Genomic DNA, 12416 nt, shown 5'->3' with positions numbered 1-12416 from the left:
ACAGCTACACTAGGCATGAATCAGATATCTCGTTCGCTAAAGCAGTATGGGCCGCATGGGTCTTGGAATTGCTACACGATCATGCAAGCCATGTGATGTGCGTGGTGCTTGTGCAGGCGAGAATGAAGGAGATGGGAATGTACGTGCTTGTGCAGATAGATTGTGCATTTGTGGTGTAAGCGAGTATGCAGGAGATGGAAATTGGTTTGTGCGTGCGGTAGGAGGCACAAATGGAGAAGCAAAAGATGCATGTGGCATGGCTGTAGTGGTGCTTGTAGCTATGTTGGGTGGAATGTAGCATGTGACTGGGGATGTGGGTGCATTGGTGCTTGTGGTTACGGTGGATGAAATGCGGCATTTGATTGGGGGCATGGGTGCATTGGTGCTTGTGGTTGCGGCTGTGCTTGGGGGCATGGGTGCATTGATGGAAGGGAGGTCGAGGTAGCTCCTTTGCCTTTGTAACCTCACCATACATTCTTGATGTACGTGACCCTAGCATTTATAGCAGGATCCTCCCTCTTTGTGTCACATGAGTTTATGTCTCGATCTATTTGACCGAGGCATCGTCGACCCTCCATCACTAAGTGGTACAAATACTGGTCTATAGAATCTACAATGAAAACATCTAGAAATCGGTCACGCAAGGTTCTCCTCCATGCTCTGCCATTGTCCTCACCAAATTCTATACACCGCTTTCACCATTTTGGAAAGCTATCTCAATGATGTCCTGATCGACATTCATTAAGAAGTGTACATTCTCGTTTTTCAGCACCTTCCTTTGAAACTTAGTGAGATCAGGTTGCTGGCTGACACTTCCTCTTCTCACTTGCGTGAGCCATCTCATATGCAGTAAGCTGCAACATAGAATTCAAAAAAGAATTTAGTGCCAGGTGCAATAAGAAACTTATTAAGCCATAACAATTAACAACACAAGCAGTCTAAGAAATTACCTAGATATAACCTCTCAACTCAAGCTCACATCATGTAACAGACTACAGAAAATCAAAACATAAAAAATAAGCGTGTAACCTGCACAAAAAATGACCTAGGTATAACCTAATCATGGACTTCACCATCTAACACTAGGCTTCAATTACAACACACAACTGTCAAGAGACAGTTGAGTGCTAGACTAAGTGTTTAAGAGCACATTGCATGATATCGAACTTAGACTGCAACACACAACTATCAAGGGACAATTGAGTGCTAGAATAAGTTTCTAAGAGCACATCACATGCTATCTAATTTAGACTATAACACACAACTATCAAGGGACAATCGAGTGCTAGATTAAGTGTCTAAGAGCATGTCGCATGATATCTAACTTAGACTACAACACACAACTATCAAGGGACAGTTGAGTGCCAGACTAAGTGCTTGAAAACATCTCTAAACTTAGATTGTAACACACAACTCTCAAGGGAGAGATGAGTGCTAGAATAAGCATCTATGAAAACATCACTAAGCTTGGATGGCAACACACAACTCTCTTAAGAGAGTTCCTACAAATAAACATTTTTATACAAACTGAGACTACAACTCTCTTAAGAGAGAGGAGTGCCAGCCTCAGGTAAAAAACAATTATTTATATTATAGTTAAAATTGCAAGACATGACAAAAATATACTGCAACACACAACTCTCGCAAGAGAAATGAGTGCCAGCCCATTTACACACTTAAATACAATACAAAATAAATATTAAACAATTTAAAAAGATTGCAACACACAAATCTCCTAAGAGAGATGAGTGCCAGTCCTAAACAAAACAAAATAAAAGAAACATTAATTACTAACGAAAGACTGCAACACAAGCAAGGGTGCAGTAAGGTACCTATGATGAGGGCTAGTAGGTATGGAAGCAAGCATGAGGTAGCAGGTAGGCAAGCAGGAGGTGGCAGGGCTGGCAAGCAAGTGGCTGAGGTGGCAAGGAAGACAGGTGGATGTATTCGTACTAATACAAAAAATGGCAGTGACTGTAAGTTTATACTATGTATATTCATATGAATAAACTGAGCTATTCGTACGAATAACTTTATTCGTACGAATAGCTGTTTATTTGTACGAATAGCCTATTCGTACGAATAAAATATCAAAAAACGTTTGAAACATTTTAAATCGCAAAAAGTGCATATTTGGGCATTTTTTTCGAATAAAAAAAATGCTCAAATTAATGCAACTTAGCTTACCACCTGCACCATTTTGCTAGCATCTGTGACGTCGAATGGTTGCCATCAACAAAGATAACCAAAGAAACTCAATTATTCTAGATCTTGAACATGCATGCAAAAAAAAGTGTCGATCATTAGATGGAAGGCACCACAACAATGCACTTCCTTCCCACTCACGAGGAAAAGTCTTGTGAGCTCCAATATCAAAGATTCATTTACATCATATTGTATTAGGACATCTCGATTTATGTTCTTCAATCACCCATTGACTCCTCAACCATGTGTGGAAAAAATTCAAGAGGAAAATATTTGAATGAAAAATTTATTTGGGGATTTACCATGGTAGTGAAGCACAAAGTCTCATGGACGAAGTGTAGAAGAAGAGAATGTTTAAGTATGAATTGGGGAGAGTGTCAATGCATAATCATTCAAGTCAATAGCAACACTTCCTTTTTCTGTTGCATCTTATAGTAATTGAACAAAATCAAGACATTTGGACATCTCATGATAGCACAGAAGGCATATCCTTATTGCAAGATCTTTGTCCTCACACTAAGAGTCAATGGTTGTTTCTTATCATTAGTGCTTAAACAGAACAACATTAACTATAGTGATTTCCAACTTGAATATTATAGGATGGTAGTTAGATAATGCAAAGCTCAGTTTGTTTGGGCTTGTAGTATTCAAACTATGAACCTGACTTGAATCTCTTTAGATCCTAGTATTCAAACTATTAGCCATATTGAAACCACTGTCCTGACTTGAATTTTCTCGATCTTAGTCTTGGTTTGATTGAAATTCATCAAAAATTTAACCTTTTCACTTGATTTTTCTAAAAAAAGTACACTTCAATCAAATGATATTTTTACAATAATTATCCACATCTTCGTATTGTAGCAAAGAGTGTAACGGGCTATTTTCGTCCTTTCCAAGACTAGTAAAGACATCATCATGCCTCTGAGTAATCAGATTTAAAGGTTATAAATAGATTTTCCCAATGTAATATTACATAATTCAGACAAAGAAATAAAAATAATGTGGATTTTGAGTGTAGAAATGCAAAAATGATGGTCTTTGTATTTCCTTATTAATGAGTGGTCCAAAAAATGTAAATGAATTGCTTCCTTATCATAATGCAACAAAGAATGCATTTTTATAATTTAATTTTAAAATAATTAGGCAATTGATTGTACTTTTTCCATTCTGTTAAACTCAAATGACTCTCACACAAGTAATGGAATTGATTGACTCCATATGTATTTGTTCTAGCTCCATTACATTTATTAGCTTGAGTCTTCTCTTAGCTCTACAAATCACACAAAAATACAATATTATCAAAAAAATAAAATAAAATGACCCTCTATCCTATGTTTCCAGTATAACACAATCATTTCATTTAGAAACAACATTACCAAGCTTGTCAAAAAATACATTATCAATATGAAAAATGATTCTTGAAATTGTCCTCTATGCTTCCATTATAACACAATCATTTCATTTAGAACCAACATTACCAAGATTTTTTATCCAATGACATTCCATGTAATTTCAATTACTTCCATAAATAAAACCAAGTATGTACAACTACATCAATAAGAAAAATAAGAACCAAAACATATGGCAGAGGAAGATGGAGCGAATTCATATGTAATTCTGGTGTTATTGTTAATATTAATGTTTCTTTTGAGCATGAGGGCATAATTTGTGTGTGTAAGAAATATTAGTATGAAGTATTTTTGGAATGGGAAAGACACAAGTAATCAACTTTTGAATGTCAAATTGAATTGTAATACACATTTTAAGTCAAGGAAATGGTACTAGATCACATGAAATGTGATATTACTCAACAAGAAGCACATATTTTTTGTGCAATCACAAAATCATTTCACAAAAACAAGTGAGATTTTCAATTGTCTCAAAATTCTAAAACTATCCATTTGTCTATATATCTATAACAATTTTAGGGATTTTGAGACAATCCCATGATTTTGACTCTATCCAAATTAGAAAAAGTGAGAAAATGCAACCTTGTTATGGGTTTGCATATCATACTTATGAGGATTTTATTTTTTCTAAATGGTGATGGGGCAAAAGTACTATGTGATTCTTAAGATTTGTGTAGATTTTAGGTATACATTCTCATGATATTATGTGTTATTGCATCTCTTGTTGTTGTTTTATAACAGTCAGGGATTATATCCAATATTTTCACATTTGCATTAACGTGTCATTCACGAATGTCATCTTTAGACACAATTACTTGAGATTAACATCATCACATTGATAACAAAAAACAACAAATAAACTAGATAAAATTATCACCAGTATTGGACCTACTAATAGGCCTATTATAATTGGCAAAAAGCATTTTATTGGTGGTAGTAGACTTATTACTGATGGTAGTAGGCCTATAACTAGCTCTAATAGGCCTATCACCAATGGTATTAGGCCTGTATTCTCTCGGTAGTACAAGGCCTATTATCGATGGTAGTAGGCATATTACTAGTGGTACTATCACTAGTACTGATGGTAATATTTCTTATCTCTCACTTAATTTTTACATACACAATGCTTGTGAGAGTCACAAGCACTCTTCATTCAGCATGATTGTAGTCCATAGCTCCTACACCTAGTGTGGTGGGTAAGGTGGACCACAATTGAGTTGCAAGAATCTAAGAGTGGAAGACTGTGAGAGAGTGAGTTTCCACTATTCTTACGGAAGGGGTCGACTTCTATAATATCTTGCATGTTAGGGTAAGGGTTTACGACAATTGCAAGACAATGAATGTGATTATGAACATGGAATGATTTTTTCCAACTTTTTTTTTCTTAAAAAGTTAGATTGATTTCTTTTGGCAAGATTGTAGTCCTACACCTAGTATGGTGGGGTAAGGGTGACCACATTTGAGTAACAAGAATCTAAGAGAGCTATGGATCAAATATTTGTGGTGAGTGCTATGAGTAAGGCATTAGTAATATCTTGAGAGGTTGGATTGTAGCTTGTGTGTGTGTGTGTGTGTGTGTGTGTGTTTTTAAGATTATGACCTAAGGACACACAACAAAATCTCTTTAAAATTAAATCAATTGATCAAAATAATTGTTTAATATACAATCATTTATGTAGTACAATGAATCAAGTTTGTATGCCATGCTAGGAGTTTTAAGTTGAGGGAGAGCAAGCGATACCTACGTCAACAAAACATGAGTCAAAATTTGATGTTTTGAAATCATTACCTTAGATGTCAACATCGACATTCCCAATGCCATAGCTATCATAACCAAAACATCAAAAAAAGAGTTAGATATTGGCAAAATTACAATAATAAGTTTCATTACATCAATAGAATACAAAATATTATTCACTAATGATGAATTTTATAGATAGAGCTAAAGTACAAGATAGAGATTAATTGTTATCACTTTATGATTTGGTTGGCTATAGTGATGAGAGGAAAGAATACAATTTGTATGATCCCATCAACCAAAAGATAATAATCTCCAAAGATGGAGCATTTGATGAAGAAGGAATGGAGGTCCTCAAATGCACAAGATAATCACAATGACCACTCAAGAACATACAAAGAAGGTTGATGAAGAAGAGCAAGCATTGCCAAAGATTCCCCAAAGAGCAACAACTTAGATGGTGTACAACTTAATGAAGAACATCACCCAATTTGACATATGCTTAGAAAGGCAAAGCTATTCAAGCTGATAGCACCAATTACGCTCTTATGATGACCATCAGGTCATCATGGGGCTATCAAAGAGCCAGTGTACTTTGAGGATGCACTTGACAAGCTAGAATGAAAAACTTCTATGAATGAAGAAATGGATGCATTGTACCAAAACAAACTAGGAATTTATGTGACTTACCACCAAGAAAGAAGACAATTGTAAACAAGCGTGTTTACAAAGACAAGTAGAATCCATTGCAAGATTGCAAAAGGTTTTGCACATCAGTATGGGCACGATTATAATGAGACATATGCACCACCAGCAAAGATGGACTCCATAATATTTTTGATATCTACAACCACACTTAGCTAGTGGAATGAGATATTAAAAATACTTTTCTTAATGGCTACTTAAATGAGTAATTCAACATGCAACAATCATCAAGGTATGTTAAGAAAAGAAAAGGGAATCAAGTTTGCCATCTCAAGGACAGCAGTCTCTATGCTTAAAGCAAGCTCCAAGAACTTCATACAATAGAATTGACAATTATTTTGCTGCTTATGAAAGATCTTGTATACATGAATTATTGTCTTGGTATTGAGTTTGGGAGAGACTCAGACAATACTTTCATGAGCCAATAGAAATATATGGATAGTCTCCTAGAGATGTTTCATACGAGAGATTGTAAGATTGCAACCACTCTCATGGAGAGGAATTTGGAACTTACCAACAATGATACAAAAAAACTTAAAGTTAATGAAATGTATTATTAGCAACTCATCAAAGTCTTATATATCTCGCTATCACAAGGCCAAACATTTTTATGTGGTAAGTTCACCAGCATAGTTCATGGGCAAATACAAAAAAGTCTCACTGAAATGCAACCAAGACAGCTTTGAGTTATGTGGCTCAAAAGGCTATTGCTAAAGTTAGATTACTTTGATGACGCAAAGCCAATAGCAATATAATGTAACAATCGATCGGCTCAAGCATTAGCCAAAACTCCAGTATATCACTCGAAGACAAAGCACATTGATGTCAAAGCTTAGAGTGTTAAATGGTGAAATCACATTGTAATATTCTGATAGCAAAGAGATATTGCAGACATCTTTACCGAACCAATTGGGAAAGATCTTTTCAAGAAACACCAACAAGGTCTTGGTTTGACTCAAAGGAGGGACATTCCCATTATGGGGATGTGATGAAAATGTCATGTTCAATGGCTTATGTATTCCTCCTAATCATAATTTTGAGAGAAGGCCTACTTATGATGTTAATCTTGAGAGAGATGTTGAGGATTCGTTTCAACATCCTGCATTGATATTGTAAATAGGACTAACACAAAGAATGCTAAAAGTGCACAAGATATAGAAATCCTAAACCTCAACTAATATATTGTCATTTGTGGTGTGTGCTCTAGTTGTGCTCTCGTTCCTCATCTCCACTCTTCTCCTCTTCATCTTTATATTTTCTCCACACACACTCACACACACACGCGCACACTTTTTTTCTAGTGAAATCCATTTGTTGTTATATTTCATAGAAAAGTTCGAAGAAAAGAGACAAATAGTTACAAGTATAAGAAGTATGACAATAAGGCAGGATAATCTAGATCCTGCGTATGTAGACAAATATATAACGATTGCCTTAAGGATGCCCAGAAGATTAGATATTTAGCCCGAGAGGTATCACCAAAGACTCGATGGTTACTCTCTTTCAATAGAGTCCATAGTGCCTAATAGCAAACCCAATAAAAAAGTAGATCATATCCCTACCTTACTAGATGAAACCAAATAGCCAGAATCACTTTGTCAAAGCAAGAACTACTAAATAAGCATGAAGCGTTTGCCATAGCATGAGTAAGAAATCATAAGATTTTGAAAGAGATGTGACATAGACTGCCATGAGGATAGACATTGTCGACACGTGGCAGGGGCACAGGACAATGAGCCAAAATCAATCCAAATGGAAAAACTCCAAGTAAAACTTGCCACAAGAAGAGTCTTCACCAAAGCAAAAGTTTAGAAGCCCAAATATACTACAACCTTTGGTCCCACCACCACTGAGAGGAGCGTGTCATAGACGAGATGCTATTGGCACAAAGAGAAACCCAAGGGGGAGGTAGCAAGCTTGCATACAAAGATGCAACTATGATACTAGCTACAGAGTAGCACATGACAAACTGATAATCCAATTGAAGAACCCAGTCTTGGAGACGGTCACAAATCTCAAGATGAGGTACCGTCTGAAAATCATAAAGCATCTGTGATAGGAAATACCATACAGGCCTATAATGATGTCCCCATGCCATCTGCATCAAGCACATCATCGACATGGTAGGTTGCCTTTGGACCAAAGGAAATAGGAGTGGTGAGATTCTTATAATGCTTAAGGGAGCATGAAAATTAAACTTGTCACAAATCAGACGAGGAGAGGGCCATGATGGCCAAGATCACATCCATTGTTTGTTCTTGGCATTTCTTCATTCATTGAATTACTCCCTATATTTCACAATCCTTGGCATGTAGTCATTCATTCATTCATTACTCACTCTATACTTTTTGAGAGAACTATTTTTGCCATGGAGCACATAATTTCTAACTTGAATCCTACCATTTAATAAAAATTTTTCAAAGGAAAAAACAAAAGAATAAGTAAAAAGATGGATATGAGACATGACACAAGATCCACTAGGACCCAATCCTCCTTGCAAATGTCATGGATGGTGCTTTATTATTGAGTTTTGATGTCCAAGAAATACATGAATGAGTCTAAGCTCACAAGAGATCATGATTCATCCTTAATGGCAACCTTTATACTATTGTGACATGAATTACAACCACATGAATTGTCATCCTTCGATCTTGCATCCATCTTGGCTATCTTTGCTGTTGATATCAAATTTTCCTCGCATCGAAAACATGCATCAAAAGAGAGAAATGTTGTAAGAATTTAGATTGTGGTTAAAATATATAGGACAAGGAAAGAAGTTAAAACTAATTTTATAATAATTATATATGATATTATTATTATAACCACACAATGTGTGGATGTGGAGGGGATGCACTTCCTTACCCAAAGAATTATAATCTGAGGGAATGGGCCCTTCCTTAGGCATCAAGATTTAGATTATTTAGAATATTAGCATTGCAATTAAGTCTCGTGGATGGATAAGAGATTGACATATTACCTGAATGTCAATAATCATATTCGTATTGCACATTCTAGCTTTGTTGTGCATAATATCATTGCTTTCCTCACCACTTTTGTTTTGATTGTTGTCATCAAATATAGAGTGACTAAATGGAAATGGAGCAGGTGGTGAATTTTTCAGAAGAACCCCAAGTCTAGGATGGGGACCAAAGAAGTTGATGAGGACGTCTGATCTCTCAGTTGGTGCAAAAGGATATTTGGTAAAATGGATGGAACTAGCTCTCCAAAATTCTTACTTCCTTGTGCGATTTCTACAAAATTCTGGGTTGAAATATCAAACCAGGTACTCTTCAGAATTGTCGCAATCTGTCAAGAAAGAAAGAAGCAAAACGATCACAAGAAGGTCCTCTGGATTACCTCCTTCTCAATCCTTCTTTCCCTAATACAATCAACCAAGTTCATGATCTGGAGACAATGGTGCAGCCATCGTCCATCATGATGCTATAGTTTCCATTCTCAAACGGTTTCATCTGCATCTTGTAAATGTTGATCTACATCATAAGGTATGTCATGTAGGAAAACACACTATTCCACCCAAAAAGCATGGGAATATCAAAATCCAAAAGCTAGGACCACAAATTTGGAACATGTAGTTTAATTAGCTTAAATCAATCCATAGGATTCATGCCATAAGATCTTCATGATGATCAATGCCTATAATTGTGCCAAGCCTTAGGAAAAAAGGAAGCTCATTTTGGGGCCTTTTAGGGTTTAGAAAAAATAGGCTCTTGACTAATCAAAAGAGGGCCAACGTAATGTTGGAAAAATACAAAAAACCATGTAAAAATATGAAATAAGTCATATTCAAAATCTTTTTATTTTATAATGTGAGACATACTTGATCTTCAAAAGATGATTTTATGCACATAATTTTATGATTTTGACATCGCCAGCGTGCCTAGAGTGGGCCAAAACCCCCAAATCGACCTTAGAGACACAAAAAATCAATGCCCGGAGGCCCAAAATAGGGCAAAAATGTCAGGATTGGGGAATTTGCACAAAAACACGATTTGGCCAGTTGGCATTGGACGTGTTGGCAATGTCAGAATCACCAAATTTTGCGCAGAAAATCAAGGATCTTATATATGCATTTAATGTGATGCCTGCGTACTAGATTAACATTTTATGGCATTTCCCATATTTTGAGTGCAACAAAAATAGGTAAATAGTGAATTTCTTAGAGGGCCCCAAAATGAGTTCCCTTCTTTCCTAATGTGGCTTCATAAGGGCTCCAAAAGAGAAAACTTCTCTCTAGGTTACCTACCGTAAAGGTAAGGCACGCATGAGGTAAGAAAGATCTCTTTCAGTGTTCGGTGGTAAGAAAAAAGAACCATCCTCATATGCATGTGCAATCAAAGGTTTGCTGCCATGTATCTCTAGACCATGCAAAGCACCTGTATCTATGAAATGATCCGTATATTATAGGATGGGATGAGTGGCGATGGCATAAAATAACTCACCAAGGGTACAACCTTGCCGTACAAAAGAAAAAGGAGTCCAATGATTTGTAATATCCCCTGCCAAAATGCATGTAGCATGAGTCACCAAGAATATCTCATCATCAAGAATGTTGTACTTGCGAAGTACAAAACATTTTCAAAAGGAAATATACTTTGAAACATAGTCATCAATATTTGCATCCATTTGTTCACCACTATGAGTGATCATAGACTTCATGATTGTAGAGGAGAATTCAATAAAGTTTGTCTCACCATATGCATACCATACTTGCTCATCTCCATATATGTTGGCATGTCTTCACCATGTTATGCTTCAATGCTTTTAGAACTGAAGTCTCCTATCAATGCATCAACCTCAACACACATTTATACTTATTTCAACCATAAAACCTCTCAAAAATGTTTTCTTCTTCTTGAAGAAGTTAGAAATAACAACAAGATTTGGGCATACTCCCTTCAACTATCACTTCAAACTAGTCAAGTACTTGCAGATGAATAAAAGTCTTGAACTTCCAACACTTGCTCAAAGTCAGTGCAATGGATTCTTCAACAAAAACTGTCAAAATTCTTCAAACAACAAACATGGAAGTTGGAGACCAAAATTCGCATAGCTCGTAGCTCTATCCAAGGGGATTTTTATGTAGAAATGAAGGCCGTATACCAGAGATTATCCTCAACCAAGAGAGAGTGCAATGTTGCACCGGGTTGCCATAGAGAAGCCCTTCAATTTTGACTGTGTTTTTGACAATTCCGGCTGATTTTTTGGACCATGTGTCATCAAATTTCAGTAGAAGATTTGTCATAACATTGCCCACCTGTGGCTAGAAGGGATTAACAAATAATCACAACATTGAGCAGAATTAGACTGTTGAAGGATTTATGTCCACCTGTAATAAAGAGGGGAACATCTTGCTCACTGTACTTTGAATATTTTATCCCCACATAGGCATCGCCAATAATATCAGTAATATGTATGTGGGGGGGAATAAAACCATACCAAGAAGAATGTAACACATCATGCAAAAAGCCCTTGATCCAAGCCACAATCATCTTAGGGACCAACTAATAGATTATAGGCATAAGAGTAATGGGTCTCTAATCCACGAAGGACTCACATACATGCTTTTTGGGGAATAGCTTCACCAAACCTTTCTTCCAACAACTGGAGGCCTCTATTGAGTTTGCCACACTTGATTGACCATATATAATAATATAGGATAAAACACTGTGAGACCATCCCACCCTAGAATTTCCATTTTCCACATGCTCGAATAGCATTTTTGAACTCTCTCTCTCTCTCTCTCTCTCTCTCTCTGTGAAAGGAGACTTTAGCTGCAAGGCTTGTTGCAAGAAAGAATTAAAACAGCACCTACCGAGCTGTGATAGCATCCTGGGTGGAGAATCAAATCGCCAAAAATTTGAGCAAAGTAAGAAACACAAGCCTCAACTAGTAATTGGTCCAGGTACCATCCAAAAGTTTAACCTGGAAATATTATCCAATTGCCTTTTGTGATGCAAGCTTTTAAAAAGCTCTTTCGGGGAGCAACCCTTATCCATAAAAGCCCTTTGCCTTGCCCTAGTGCCCCTCCCCCCCCCCCACATATATATAGAGAGAGACTCTCTCTCTCTCTCTCTCTCTCTCTTCTCCTATTCCTCTTCGTCTTTGTTCAACACACACCCCCCTACACATAATGGAGCAATGGGTACTCTTATAGTGTTAGCCTCTTGTATTTGGATTGGAGGTACATTGCCAGTATTTCATGATTTGCATGATCCACAATTGAAAAAAAAATTAAAAAAAAAAGTCGATCACAAGAAGAATTTCTTTACTTTCATCATTAAAGTTCTACCTCAACAAAAGCTGATAAAGTTAAACAAATTGTGCCACATGCTCAACTG

The sequence above is a fragment of the Dipteris shenzhenensis genome, chromosome 1 (assembly GCF_047967505.1).
Source record: "Dipteris shenzhenensis isolate YYH24624 ecotype China chromosome 1, Dip_SZ_1.0, whole genome shotgun sequence".
Lineage (NCBI taxonomy): Eukaryota > Viridiplantae > Streptophyta > Polypodiopsida > Gleicheniales > Dipteridaceae > Dipteris > Dipteris shenzhenensis.
The sequence above is the reverse complement of the archived record's forward strand: the minus strand, read 5'-3'. Positions refer to the sequence as shown.